Source organism: Arachis stenosperma, chromosome 4 (genome assembly GCF_014773155.1).
Source record: "Arachis stenosperma cultivar V10309 chromosome 4, arast.V10309.gnm1.PFL2, whole genome shotgun sequence".
NCBI lineage: Eukaryota > Viridiplantae > Streptophyta > Magnoliopsida > Fabales > Fabaceae > Arachis > Arachis stenosperma.
Genome location: NC_080380.1, coordinates 87421949 through 87434849, shown reverse-complemented (window position 1 = coordinate 87434849; position 12901 = coordinate 87421949).

The following is a 12901-nucleotide window of genomic DNA, read 5'->3' as shown; positions in this document are numbered from 1 at the left end:
CCAAGGGAGCATTTCCACGTTTAACCTCCAGTTTAACCTTAAACTGGAGGTTAAACGTGTTCGACACAATTTCTTATCAGGAAGCATTCGCACGTTTAACCTCCAGTTTAACCTTAAACTGGAGGTTAAACGCCAGAAGTAAGAAAGGCACCAGGAGCATTTCCACGTTTAAGCTCCAGTTTAACCTTAAACTGGAGCTTAAACGTGTTCGACTATTTCTCTCCTCCAGGGTTGCCTTCTCATTTCCACGTTTAAGCTTCAGTTTAACCTTAAACTGAAGCTTAAACGTGTTCGACCCAATTGCTCCTCCAGGGTTGTTTTCTTCATTTCCACGTTTAAGCTTCAGTTTAACCTTAAACTGAAGCTTAAATGTGTTCGACATTTCACACTCCTGGGTTGCTTTCTTCCATTTCCACGTTTAAGTTTCAGTTTAACCTTAAACTGAAACTTAAACTTCAACTTAAACGCCACTTTTTGAAAGGGTTTCTGGGCCAAATATATTGAAGTTTAAGTTAGCATTTGAGCACAAACATTAACTTAAACGTATTATGGTATGAAACCCAATTGAATATCATGGTTTATGGGATTGGGCCTGAAGAATTGATGAGTCTGGAACTTCAATTTGTTGAGTCTTGTGTCATTACTTGTTTATCACTAAGTTTGCTCAATGAATGTTACAGAATTGGATCACAGCCTCATCAGGATTATGGACCATTAACCTAAAGCAAAAGGAAATCAGGGAAAGGCCTCAAAGCCCAAGAAACACAACAGAAGCTCAATTTAGAAAGTGTATAAATAGGATAGAATTTAAGTTAGTCCAGAAGATATTTTTACACACTGGGGGAACTTTTTGATCATTTTGCTAGTTTTCATATTTTGTAATTGAATTCTGAGCTATGACACACTAAACCCCTTTCATTGGGTTAGGGAGCTCTATTGTAATTCAATGAATCAATAATAGTTTTATCTTCTTCTTCAATCTTTTCTCTTGAATTTTGTTAGAAAGCTTCTCGATCTAATTCCATTGGGTAGTTGTCTTGGGAAAGAAACTACCCATAATTGGAATCCTTCGGAACCTTGGGAAAGGAATGGAGGATTCATGCTAGAGAAGCTTTCTCACAGTGAATTGGATTGGGGTTTGGATGGATATTGTGACATGTAATCCTACCAAATTGTGGTTCATGAAACTGTGTGGTATAATCAGTGATCGAGCATCATCTCTTCTTATGAACATTTAAACCAAGGGATTGGGAATTTGTTTGTTTTTAGAGAGAATTGGTGAGCCAAGGGATTGGGATCCAATCATATAAGATTGCCAAGCAAAATTCAATGAATGCATTGGTTGAGGAAGGGATAAAACTTGTTTTGATTCGGAGATCTCAATATCTCCTAACACCCAATGAACTCCCCATTTCTGATCTACCACTTTCTCTTTACATTGTGCAATTAATTTCATGCAATCAACCCCATCCCTTTTAATTTCAGCAATTTAGCTTCTCGCTCTTTAATTCATGCAATTTTACATTCCGCAATTCTCATCTAAATCTTGATTCCGCTCAACTAGAACATACTTCTAATCCAAATTGCTCACTCAACCAATCCTTGTGGGATTCGACCTCACTCTATTGTGAGTTTTTACTTGACGATAACCGGTGCACTTGCCGGAAGGAATTTTTCCGATCGTGCAATTTCCTAAATCGTAGCATATCAACTTTATGCACATCAGATCCAAGGCAAAAAGAGTGTGCTTAAGAACCCTGGACACCTCTAATTGGGGACTCTAGCAAAGCTGAGTCACAATCTGAAAAGGTTCACCCAATTATGTGTCTGTGGCATGTATGTATCCGGTGGTAATACTGGAAGACAGAGTGCTTTGGGCCACGGCCAAGACTCAATAAGTAGCTGTGTTCAAGAATCATCATACTTAACTAGGAGAATCAATAACACTATCTGGATTCTGAGTTCCTAAAAAAGCCAATCATTCTGAATTTCAAAGGATAGAGTGAGATGCCAAAACTGTTCGGAGGCAAAAAGCTACTAGTCCCGCTCATCTAATTTGGAGCTAAGTTTCATTGATAATTTGGAGTCTATAGTATATTCTCTTCTTTTTATCTTATTTGATTTTCAGTTGCTTGAGGACAAGCAACAATTTAAGTTTGGTGTTGTGATGAGCGGATAATTTATACGCTTTTTGGCATTGTTTTTAGTATGTTTTTAGTATGATCTAGTTAGTTTTTAGTATATTTTTATTAGTTTTTAGTTAAAATTCACTTTTCTGGACTTTACTATGAGTTTGTGTGTTTTTCTGTGATTTCAAGTATTTTCTGGCTGAAATTGAGGGACCTGAGCAAAAATCTGATTCAGAGACTGAAAAGGACTGCAGATGCTGTTGGAATCTGACCTCCCTGCACTCGAAGTGGATTTTCTGGAGCTACAGAAGCCCAATAGGCGCGCTCTCAAAGGCGTTGGAAAGTAGACATCCTGGGCTTTCCAGCAATATATGCTAGTCCATACTTTGCCCAAGATTTGATGGCCCAAACCGGCGTTCAAAGTCACCCTCAGAATTCCCAGCGTTAAACGCCGGAACTGGCACCAAAGTGGGAGTTAAACGCCCAAACTGGCATAAAAGCTGGCGTTTAACTCCAAGTAGAGTCTCTACACGAAAATGCTTCATTGCTCAGCCCAAGCACACATCAAGTGGGCCCAGAAGTGGATTTTTATGTCATTTACTCATCTTTGTAAACCTTAGGCTACTAGTTTTCTATAAAAGGGACCCTTTACTATTGTATTAGACATCTTGGTTCTTCTGGTTCCCTCTCTGGGGCCGAAACCAATGATCACTCTTGTTCTTATGTATTTTCAACGGTGGAGTTTCTACACACCATAGATTAAGGTGTGGAGCTCTGCTGTACCTCGAGTATTAATGCAATTACTATTGTTCTTCTATTCAATTCTGCTTGTTCTTGTTCCAAGATATCACTTGTTCTTCAACTTGATGAATGTGATGATCCGTGACACTCATCATCATTCTCACCTATGAACGTGTGACTGACAACCACCTCCGTTCTACCTTAGATTGGGTGGATATCTCTTGGATTCTTTAACCGGAATCTTCGTGGTATAGGCAAGAACTGATGGCGGCATTCAAGAGAATCCGGAAGGTCTAACCTTGTCTGTGGTATTCTGAGTAGAATTCAATGATTGAATGACTGTGATGTGCTTCAAACTCCTGAGGGCGGGGCGTTAGTGACAGACGCAAAAGAATCACTGGATTCTATTCCGGCCTGATTGAGAACCGACAGATGGATAGCCGTGCCGTGACAGGGTGCGTTGAACATTTCCAATGAGAGGATGGGAGGTAGCCACTGACAACGGTGAAACCCTTGCATAAGCTTGCCATGGAAAGGAGTAAGAAGGATTGGATGAAGACAGTAGGAAAGCAGAGAGACGGAAGGGACAGCATCTTCATACGCTTATCTGAAGCTCTCACCAATGATATACATAAGTATCTCTATCTTTATCTTTATGTTTTATTCATATATCATCTATATCCATTTGAGTCTGCCTGACTAAGATTTACAAGGTGACCATAGCTTGCTTCATACCAACAATCTCCGTGGGATCGACCCTTACTCGCGTAAGGTTTATTACTTGGACGACCCAGTGCAGTTGCTGGTTAGTTGTGCGAAGTTGTAGTGATCACGATTTCGCGCACCAGTGACAGACGCAAAAGGATAGTAAATCCTATTCCTGTACGATCGAGAACCAACAATTGATTATGGGAAATCGTAGAGGACCTTTTTCACTGAGAGGACAGGAAGTAGCCATTGACAACGGTGAGACCCAACATAAAGCTTGCCATAGAAAGGAGTATGAAGGCAGTAGGAAAGCAGAGATTCAGAAGGAGCAATGCATCTCCATACGCTTATCTGAAATTCCCACCAATGATTTTCATAAGTATCTCTATCTTTATTTTATGTTTATTTATCTTTTAAATTATTAAAACTCCATAACCATTTGAATCTGCCTGACTGAGATTTACAAGGTGACCATAGCTTGGTTCAAGCCGACAATCTCTGTGTGATCGACCCTTACTCACGTAAGGTTTATTACTTGGACGACCTAGTGCACTTGCTAGTTTGTTGTGCGAAGTTGTGAAAAAGAGTTGAGATTACAATTGTGCGAACCAAGTTGTTGGCGCCATTGAGATCACAATTTCATGCACCATCGGCCAAGTGAGAACCAAACTCACCGCCCGACTTCTACAAAATCGGCAAGATGAAAAGCGACAGAATAATGCAAGAAGTTATAAAAAGCGATCCATGAATAGAAACCTGACGAGGTTTGAAACAAAAAATGGATTGCTATAAATAACTTAGAATGGACCGACATAAAAGAAGTTGGACCAGATCAAAGCGACAAAAAGTTATAAAAAGTAATCCCTAAAAAGAGGCCTGGCCAGCCCTAGAAAGAGGAGTACTAGAAATAACTTAGAAGGGACCGACATGATGAAGTTGGCCCGACAAAGCTACAAAAAGTTTTAAAAAGTAAATCCATAAAGAGACCTGACAAGGTCCAAATAAAATGGATTATTAGAAATAACTTAGAAGGGACCAAGACGAAGAAGTCGACCCAAGCCGATTAAAGCGACAGAGTTATAAAAAAGTAAATCCATAAAAAGAGATCCAACGAGGTTCGAATAAAAATGGATTACTAGAAATAACTCGAGGAGATCCGACAAGAAAAATCGACCAACAGAAAGCGTGCGCTAAAAAGGGATACAGCTTTGCCCAAAATTCCACGACTCCACGACAAGGCTATCAAAATTGTTCAGACTGACTAAAAAGTGTTCTACGAGAACACTAAAAAGTCATCGGACAAGTTAGCCCCAAGGACCACCTCGACCAAACAGAAAGTGGACAAAACCAGAAGTGATCAAAAGAGGTCGGACAACAAAGTACCAACACTCTACAAAGATCCACAAAAGGGACAAAGACATCTCACAAACGGCCAGAGAAAGGCCAGGAATGCTTTGCTGAAAGGTACGAAGTCTTTAAAAAAAGACACTACTTAAAAGGCAAGAGCACAAATCAAAACGGTGCTAAAAGGTCATCCAAACAAACTATAAAAGGGTTCTCCATCAGAACACTACCTAAAAAGTTGTTGGATTATGACTAAAAAGCCCGAACAATGAAGACAAACAAATCAGAAGAAGACTGAAAAGCCCCCTCAACAAACTAAAAGGGCAATACCAGACTCGAACAAGGAGAAACTACTCAAAGTCAGGATGCTTGAGCACGACTTTCCCAAAGAGATCGAAGCTTTGAAAGCATGATCTCACGGAAAGGTCCGAACTCAAGCAGGGGCATTGTTCATGCATCGGTTCGAGCTATAAAGGATCGGGTTGGCCGACCTCTTAGAAGGTTGGCCCATGACCGACCTCTTGGAAGGTTGGCCCATTACCGACCTCTTCTAAAAGAGCTCGGCCAAATCGCCATAAGAGGCCCAAGCAGGCCCAAACGAAAGGACACAGCCCAAATCTAAAGGCGGAAAAGCCTAAAGAAAGATAAGGCGGTTCCCCTTAAAGATAAGATTACTTCACTCAAATATAAGATAAGATAACTATCTTATCTCCAGAAAGATCACTCCACACTATTATAAATACATTGTAGCACCCAGGTATAACTCATACTCTGATTCTACTAAAAAACCTACTTAATACCCTTGCTAACTTAAGCATCGAAGTTTCTTGCAGGTACCACCACCCTCCGGTGACGAAGGATCAGCACCACCACCAAGTCCAACAAGTCGACACGGCGGCTCCGGCCACCATCATCAAGTCGGACTCAACAGCACCGACCAGTATAGAAGATCTCGTCCGAGATCGACCTACAGTTTCAGGTAACCCTCGGAATAGTAATAGTGCCCACATATCTAACATATAGTGTCCCGGGAAGGCCAAAGGCGATCCTAGAACTCCGACACTCAGATTCATGTCTTAAAGTTTGTAAATATAAAACCAAAAATAGGGTAGATTATCTATGGATTCTTGATTCTATATCAATTCTAACTTAATCTCTAAAATCATCGCCTGTCCTCCAATCCTCTGATTACCAATAGAACCACACAGACAAACAAAACAGACAAAGCAAACACAAGTAGTATACAGGTACAGCAAGAAAATTATATAACGAGTAAGCATAGTAATTTCACAAAGGCAAACCCAAATAACGCAAACTCAAACAAGTCAAACAGATGCCTATGATAGATGCCTTTCCTACTGCCCGTTGATATCAATTGTCGGTTACATAGCCAGCCCGACATGTCCTGGTAGCTAACCATGGATAGAACACCAAACACGGAGCAAGTGGGAAAATGCCGCAACCCTTGCATCTTACCCGCATGCCCGAAGCAGGGTACAACTTAACTCTGCCTCTTACCCAGGTGGTGTTATAGTTCTCGACCCGGAGCAAGCGGCGACAGAACACAGCCCTTGCATCTTACCCAAAGCCTCAAAATCTCCCGAAGTAAGTAGATAACACCACTACATCTTACTTAGCTTATAGACTCTTATCCGGAGCAAGTGGATAGCACCAATGCATCTTATCCAGTGTCACATTCAGAAACACATTTTATTATCATAACATTTCATTCTCATTCATCTATTCATTCTTAATTCATACCTGAAGCAAGTGAATAACACTATTGCGTCTTACCCGGTCACGTATATCTCAAACATAATCATTATCAGCCATAAATCATAATTTAACATAGCCCTCAGGCTCATTACATAAATACTACTTCTGCCACCCTCATCATTCATTTTTACCTCTTTCTTCACCAATAAGATATCTTTTCCAACAGTCCCAACCATACTTCACTACCATAAAATATATCTACCAGCCTTTAAATGACAGTTATAAAGGCTTTGAAAGCTAGAGGAATGGTTTAGAAACACAATAATTCATATTTCAAAAAAACAGGGGCTGTGCGTATGCACACCCCTACCGTGCGTACGCACACGACTAAAAATGGGCGGTCGCGTACACCACATCCTTGCTCGCATATGCAAGTGTTCCAACCCGAATGGACTGCTCGCGTTGCGTGTATTCCTCACATACACATGCTTAGCAGAAATATCAAAAAGCTACTAAGTCTATAATTTCTGTTTTCCACATCAATCTTTGATCGCCATAACTTTCTCGTTTCAAAACACTTTTTCTCTGTTCTTCAAACGGTGTAAACCTCTTGAGCCAAATTTTCTTTCAAGAGAATTTTGATAAAATTTAGAGGTCTAGAGGCCATGTTATTCTCCACCAAAATTGGCCAAAAATCAAGATTTTTCTTAAAACATCCAAAACTTAACTTTTAGAGCAATAAATGTCAAACCTTTTAAAATCTAAACCAAAGCTTACCAACATAGCAATTAACCCTTCCAATTCATATTTTAATCTTCTCTGTTCATCCCACAACTTCCTCATACATACCAACTTACCATTTTAATCAATAATCCAAATTCTCAAACAATTTTATGCCAACATCATAAAACAACATCAACATTTCCATTGCAAATAGTCATATACAATATCACATATCATAACATCAAAGTCTCAACCACAATTTCAACATTTCTAACCCTCATACATGTCCACCAAATCCAATCATCAACAATATAAATAGTTCAATCCTGCCCTACGGTCAGCTAACCATACCTCATCAGTTACGGAAAACCGAAACCATACCTTGGCCTATTCCTCCCTAAGCCCGAAACACCTCAATTATCTACTGTTCCTCAAGATCCAAAGCCCCAACTCCTCACCAATTGAATTTTCAACTCCCAGGATTCAATTCTAAGCTTCTAATATCTACCAATTTAACTCCAATGTAACATAATTTTAATCTAATACGTACAATTCCATTCATAACCACAAATCAATACCTAAACTTCACAAAAATCAAAGTATTCACAAGGAATATGAGTTTCTCACCTTACCCACGGGTGACATGGGCAAAACCCAGTGATTATCTACCGCTAGAGTACCCCTAAACCATCAAAATCACAAAGTCTCTCAAATTCCAAAACTCAAATCACCAAACTGAAAAGGGGAGATCTGGGCACGAAATCAGAATTTTCTTACCAAATTGTTAGGTGAGTTTTGTAGAGAATTTCAAGATGAATGCGTGAAAAAAATTACTTTTTGATTTCACTAGGAATAGTTACAAAGAGTGTGTAACACTTTGTGAGTTTCAATTGTTTAGGACTAGCTTGAATATGTGACATATAATTCAACCTACGGACTATTTTTTAATCTTACTTGAAATTGAATCAGAATTGTGCTTCACCACTTTTTCTTAAGTAATTGACTAAGGAATTAGCGGTTAATTAAGTTAAAGAGAAATTAAATTGCCAAGAAATTGGAATTTGATTATTTATGATTCGTCGTGATTGATCTTTGCATACCTCAACCAAATGGACACAAGGATTGTTTTCCTAAGGAGTGAACATCTCTAACACCTTAATATCTTTATCATCTTATTTTCTTAACCAATTTTAGTTTGCTCTTGTTTAATTTTTTATTTTCATGATATTTACTATTGAAACTGTTATTTTTGATTGTTTGACTAGAATAATCAATTGACTATTGTTTGCTTAATCCATTAATCCTCGTGGAAACGATAATCCACTCCCGTGGTATTACTTGATACGATCCGGTGCACTTGCCGATAGTTTGTGATTTATAAAATCTGAATCAGCTATGGCCTGCATAGCAGCAGTCATGTTCTCTAGAGCAATAATAAAATTCACCGGATTATTACTATCGGTCATTTTGGGTCACTCATTATCTCTCCAACCTCTTCCTCGGCTAGTCCGCATCCACGAGACGTCATTTGGTTCCTGTTCACACCAAACAATTGATATCAAGAGGATCAGTCTCAATATCTCAAGTCTAGTGCTTCATAGTTCCAAATCCATGCTCATGAACAAGTATGCTACATTTATCAGTTAGATAATCCTAAATAGCATATACACACATCCGGAGTATGCCTAGAAGCATAGTCAGTCCGTCCCTAAGGCTTTATAGGAAAAAATTGCTCTTATACCATAATGTAACACCCTACCACGCAGAGCTTTACGCTTAAGTTTATAAAACAAAGGTGGTGAGGTATTACGACCTCTAAAGGTAAAACTATGTATATAGACATATATGAAAAGAATTTTACCTAGGAGCCTTGAAGAAAGGTTGAGCAAAACAAAACTTGAAAGTCACATCACACTCAAAATAGTTAAGCGTAAAAGAGATAGATAATAGCACACGAAAAGCATAATTTACATCAAATATAGAGCTCTAGAAAGTGACATATAGCAAGCTCCAGACTCTACCTGCAAGGCAAAGGCCAATTAGAGTATATATATACATATATACAACCCAAAAGTTTACCAAAAGACAAAATATAAATCCTAATTCTCCAAGTCAACCTCTAGAAGGGACAAAATGAAAAACTTATATATATATATATATATATATATATATATATATATATATATATATATATATATACGTATGTGTGTGTGTGTAAACTAGATATACACTAAAAATCCACCAAAACATAGTTCCTGCGTCTGAAAAACAACAGAATATGTGTGAGATGAGAACTAGAGGTTCTCAATATGGTAAAGGTGCCCAATATAAATCATAAATAATGTCCCAAAAAGCCAGAGGTATTCCTAAACTCCAACAACCCATATTAATAAAGTTTTCACTAAAGCAGAAATATGGTGACTATATCTAAGGATTTCTAATCTAACACTTTTTTTTCCTTTCTCTGCAAACCTCTAAATCACTAAGTGGAACTACACTCACCGTCTCCTCCACCCGCCTGAAGGATCGCTCAGAAACAAACACAAGCAAGATAAACAAAGAAAATACAAATATGGAAAGTAGATACAATAAATAGATCAAGTAGCAGTTGATTATAGTTAAGCAAACAGACAAGCCAAAACAAATGCATACTCATTCAAAACATACAAGTGCATATGATGCATGTCTGCCCTATGGCTGATGAGTCTCATCTGTGGGTTAACCAGCCAAACCTGACATGTCCGGTAGCAAACCCTGGACAGTCTCTGTGTGCGCGCATCCCCAAGAGTCAGTATATATATAATCATTCATTTATCATTTCATTGGGGGAATACGGGGAGTAAAAGTACCCGGTCATATCTTACAACGAAGGGTCAACAGAGTATCGAGTCTCAACCTGGAGCAAGTGGTGGCAAGCCACTGCATTGATACGGATTTTGAAAACCATAAACTAACAGGCAAGTGCACCAGGTCATACCATGTGATAACTCAGGTGAATGAGTGTCGAACCCCACAAGGATTAATGAACTAAGCAATAATAGTTGAGTGATTAGGCTAGTCAGACAAGCTAAGTTGAGTGGTTTGGATTCAAATAGCATAAAACAATAATCAGAGAATGTAAGAAAGCAAGTAGTGAATGGGTTTGTGAAAATACTATGAGAAAACAGTTAAGGCTTTGGAGATGTTTAAATTTCCGAATTAACAATTCTTATCAACTACTTTAATTAAGCAAAGATTCAATTCATGGTAAACCTTAATTGATTAAACTCTAATTTCTTAGTAACTTAATCTCATCTAACTCAATCAACCGCCAATTCCTTGGTTACTTAATTTAAATTAGAAAATTAAGTCAAATTCTAGTTTAAAAACCACACAAGTACCCAAAAATAAGGTGATTAGATATCACGTATCCCATTAAATTCAGATAATTAGAGAACTGTGAGGAATTAATTTCAAGTTATTATTCAAGTGATTTAACTTTTTCAATATTCAAAAAGAATTCAAATAGAAAAAGTGTTATCTTCCAATATACTCTAATTCCTAGGATGAAGAAAGAAATCAATCGTTAAATTTAATTCAATGCATTGATTAAGAATAGAATGACAATAATATTAATCAATCAAAATAAACAGAGCTCCTAACCTTACCAATGAAGATTTAGTAGCTCATGGCTTAGAGAAAAACTTAGAGGAAAAAGTGTAAAAGTGTAGAATGAGGAAGAATAGGAGAAGAGCAGAGCCCGAAGGGCTAGATCTTTTCTCCTTTTATATATAATCCTAATTATTTTAATTTTAAATCTAAAACCCTAAAAAATATTTTAAAAATTAATTAAAAACTAAATTAAGACTTCCGTGGAAAGTTGAGAATGCGGTCATGGCACTAAACGCCGAGCAGTGAAGTTTAGCATCACCAAACATAACACAACTTTGGCACTTCTGAACACCTGGCACTAAAAGTGGGGTAGTGGAATTTAGCCCCACCTTCGCAGAATCTTGGCACACTTTTACGAGGCTCCTAGGGCTAAACATCGAGTTGTGGCATTTATCACTAGCTTCATAGAGAGCTCGTACACGTTACGAGGCTTGTGGCGGTAAACGCCAGGTAGTGGCATTTAGTGCCAGCTCAACAGCACCGAATTCCTCCTTTATCTTCTACACAAACTCTGTCCAACTCGCCTGAATTTTATCTGAAATTAATAAAATAATAATGCAACTCAAAGTAGCATCCATAATGGTCTCAAACATCAAAATCTTATAAAAACTCAACAAATCTACATCCAAATCACTAAGAAAAGATAAAAAAAGATGCTCAGACATCACAATATCAAACTTAAATTTTTGCTTGTCCTTAAGCAATTGAAAACAATATAAACCTGAGATGTGGGTTTTCCTAAGAGTTGAGTTTTCAATTTAGCTCCTGTCTATCCTCTGAGTGGGGTTAATAATACTGTGATCATGAATAGTTTCAATATCTGACTATCCTTTGGAGGTTCAAGAATGCCAACAACAGTCAGAACTAGAATCTGGATAATATTATGAATTCTCTCTCTTTTACTTCTAATTAATCCTTGAATGCAGTAATTTCTTCTCTTTTTTTTGGTACTTTGCACCTTGAGTTTAGCCGTGTGATGGGTAAGATTTACGACGGCTCGGAAATTTAGCAAAACAATTTCTTCATCAATAGCATAGTCAAAACCGACAAGTAACCCTCCCAATCAAAGTTTAAATTTAAATTAAAAATAACCGAGAGTAATTAAACCTCGGCTCGTCTTCCCTAGGAACTAGTGACCATGAGCACACAATTTTGGTTGCAAGAACAAAAAGTTTTCAATAATGAAGCAAGCAATAAAGAGATAAAAGAACGATCCAAAATTGCAATTAATAAACTAATGGAGGAACTAAAGAACAATGTACATAATATGAACAAATAAGAGTCAAAATTGAGAAATTTTGTTTCAAAACATAAATGGAGCCTTGGCTTGGGATGAGTTATGGAATTCTTTCCTTGCCATAACCACAACTATGATAATTATGATGGATTAATCGCACTCAGTCAGCCCTTAACATCGAAGAATAAGTCAAGTGAGCATAATTATTATTAATCCACAAATCCTAACTATCTTACTAATTACCTTAGTAAGAAGCTAGCGTTAGTGGAAACAATAACAACTTACAACCCAAGAATTATCACTAAATGTCAGACATTATGACTCTAGTATTTCATATACTCATTTCCCCAAGCGAAGGAGTAAAAATCTACCTCATAATCAAAATTTGCATTTCATCAAACACATGGTTGGCATATTCACAAAACATGGCAAAATTTGGGAAATGATATAAACTATGAACCACAAATGATCAAAATCAATGCTAGTAACTCAAACAAACATATATAAACAACAATCATCAAATTCACCAACAAGAAATCCAAATTTTAAAACTATTATATGTATCGACAAAGAAAATTAAAATATAAGAAGGTGTAGAACAACTAGTGTAATAAAAGAGAAAATTAAGGAAATACTTACAATGAAAATAAGA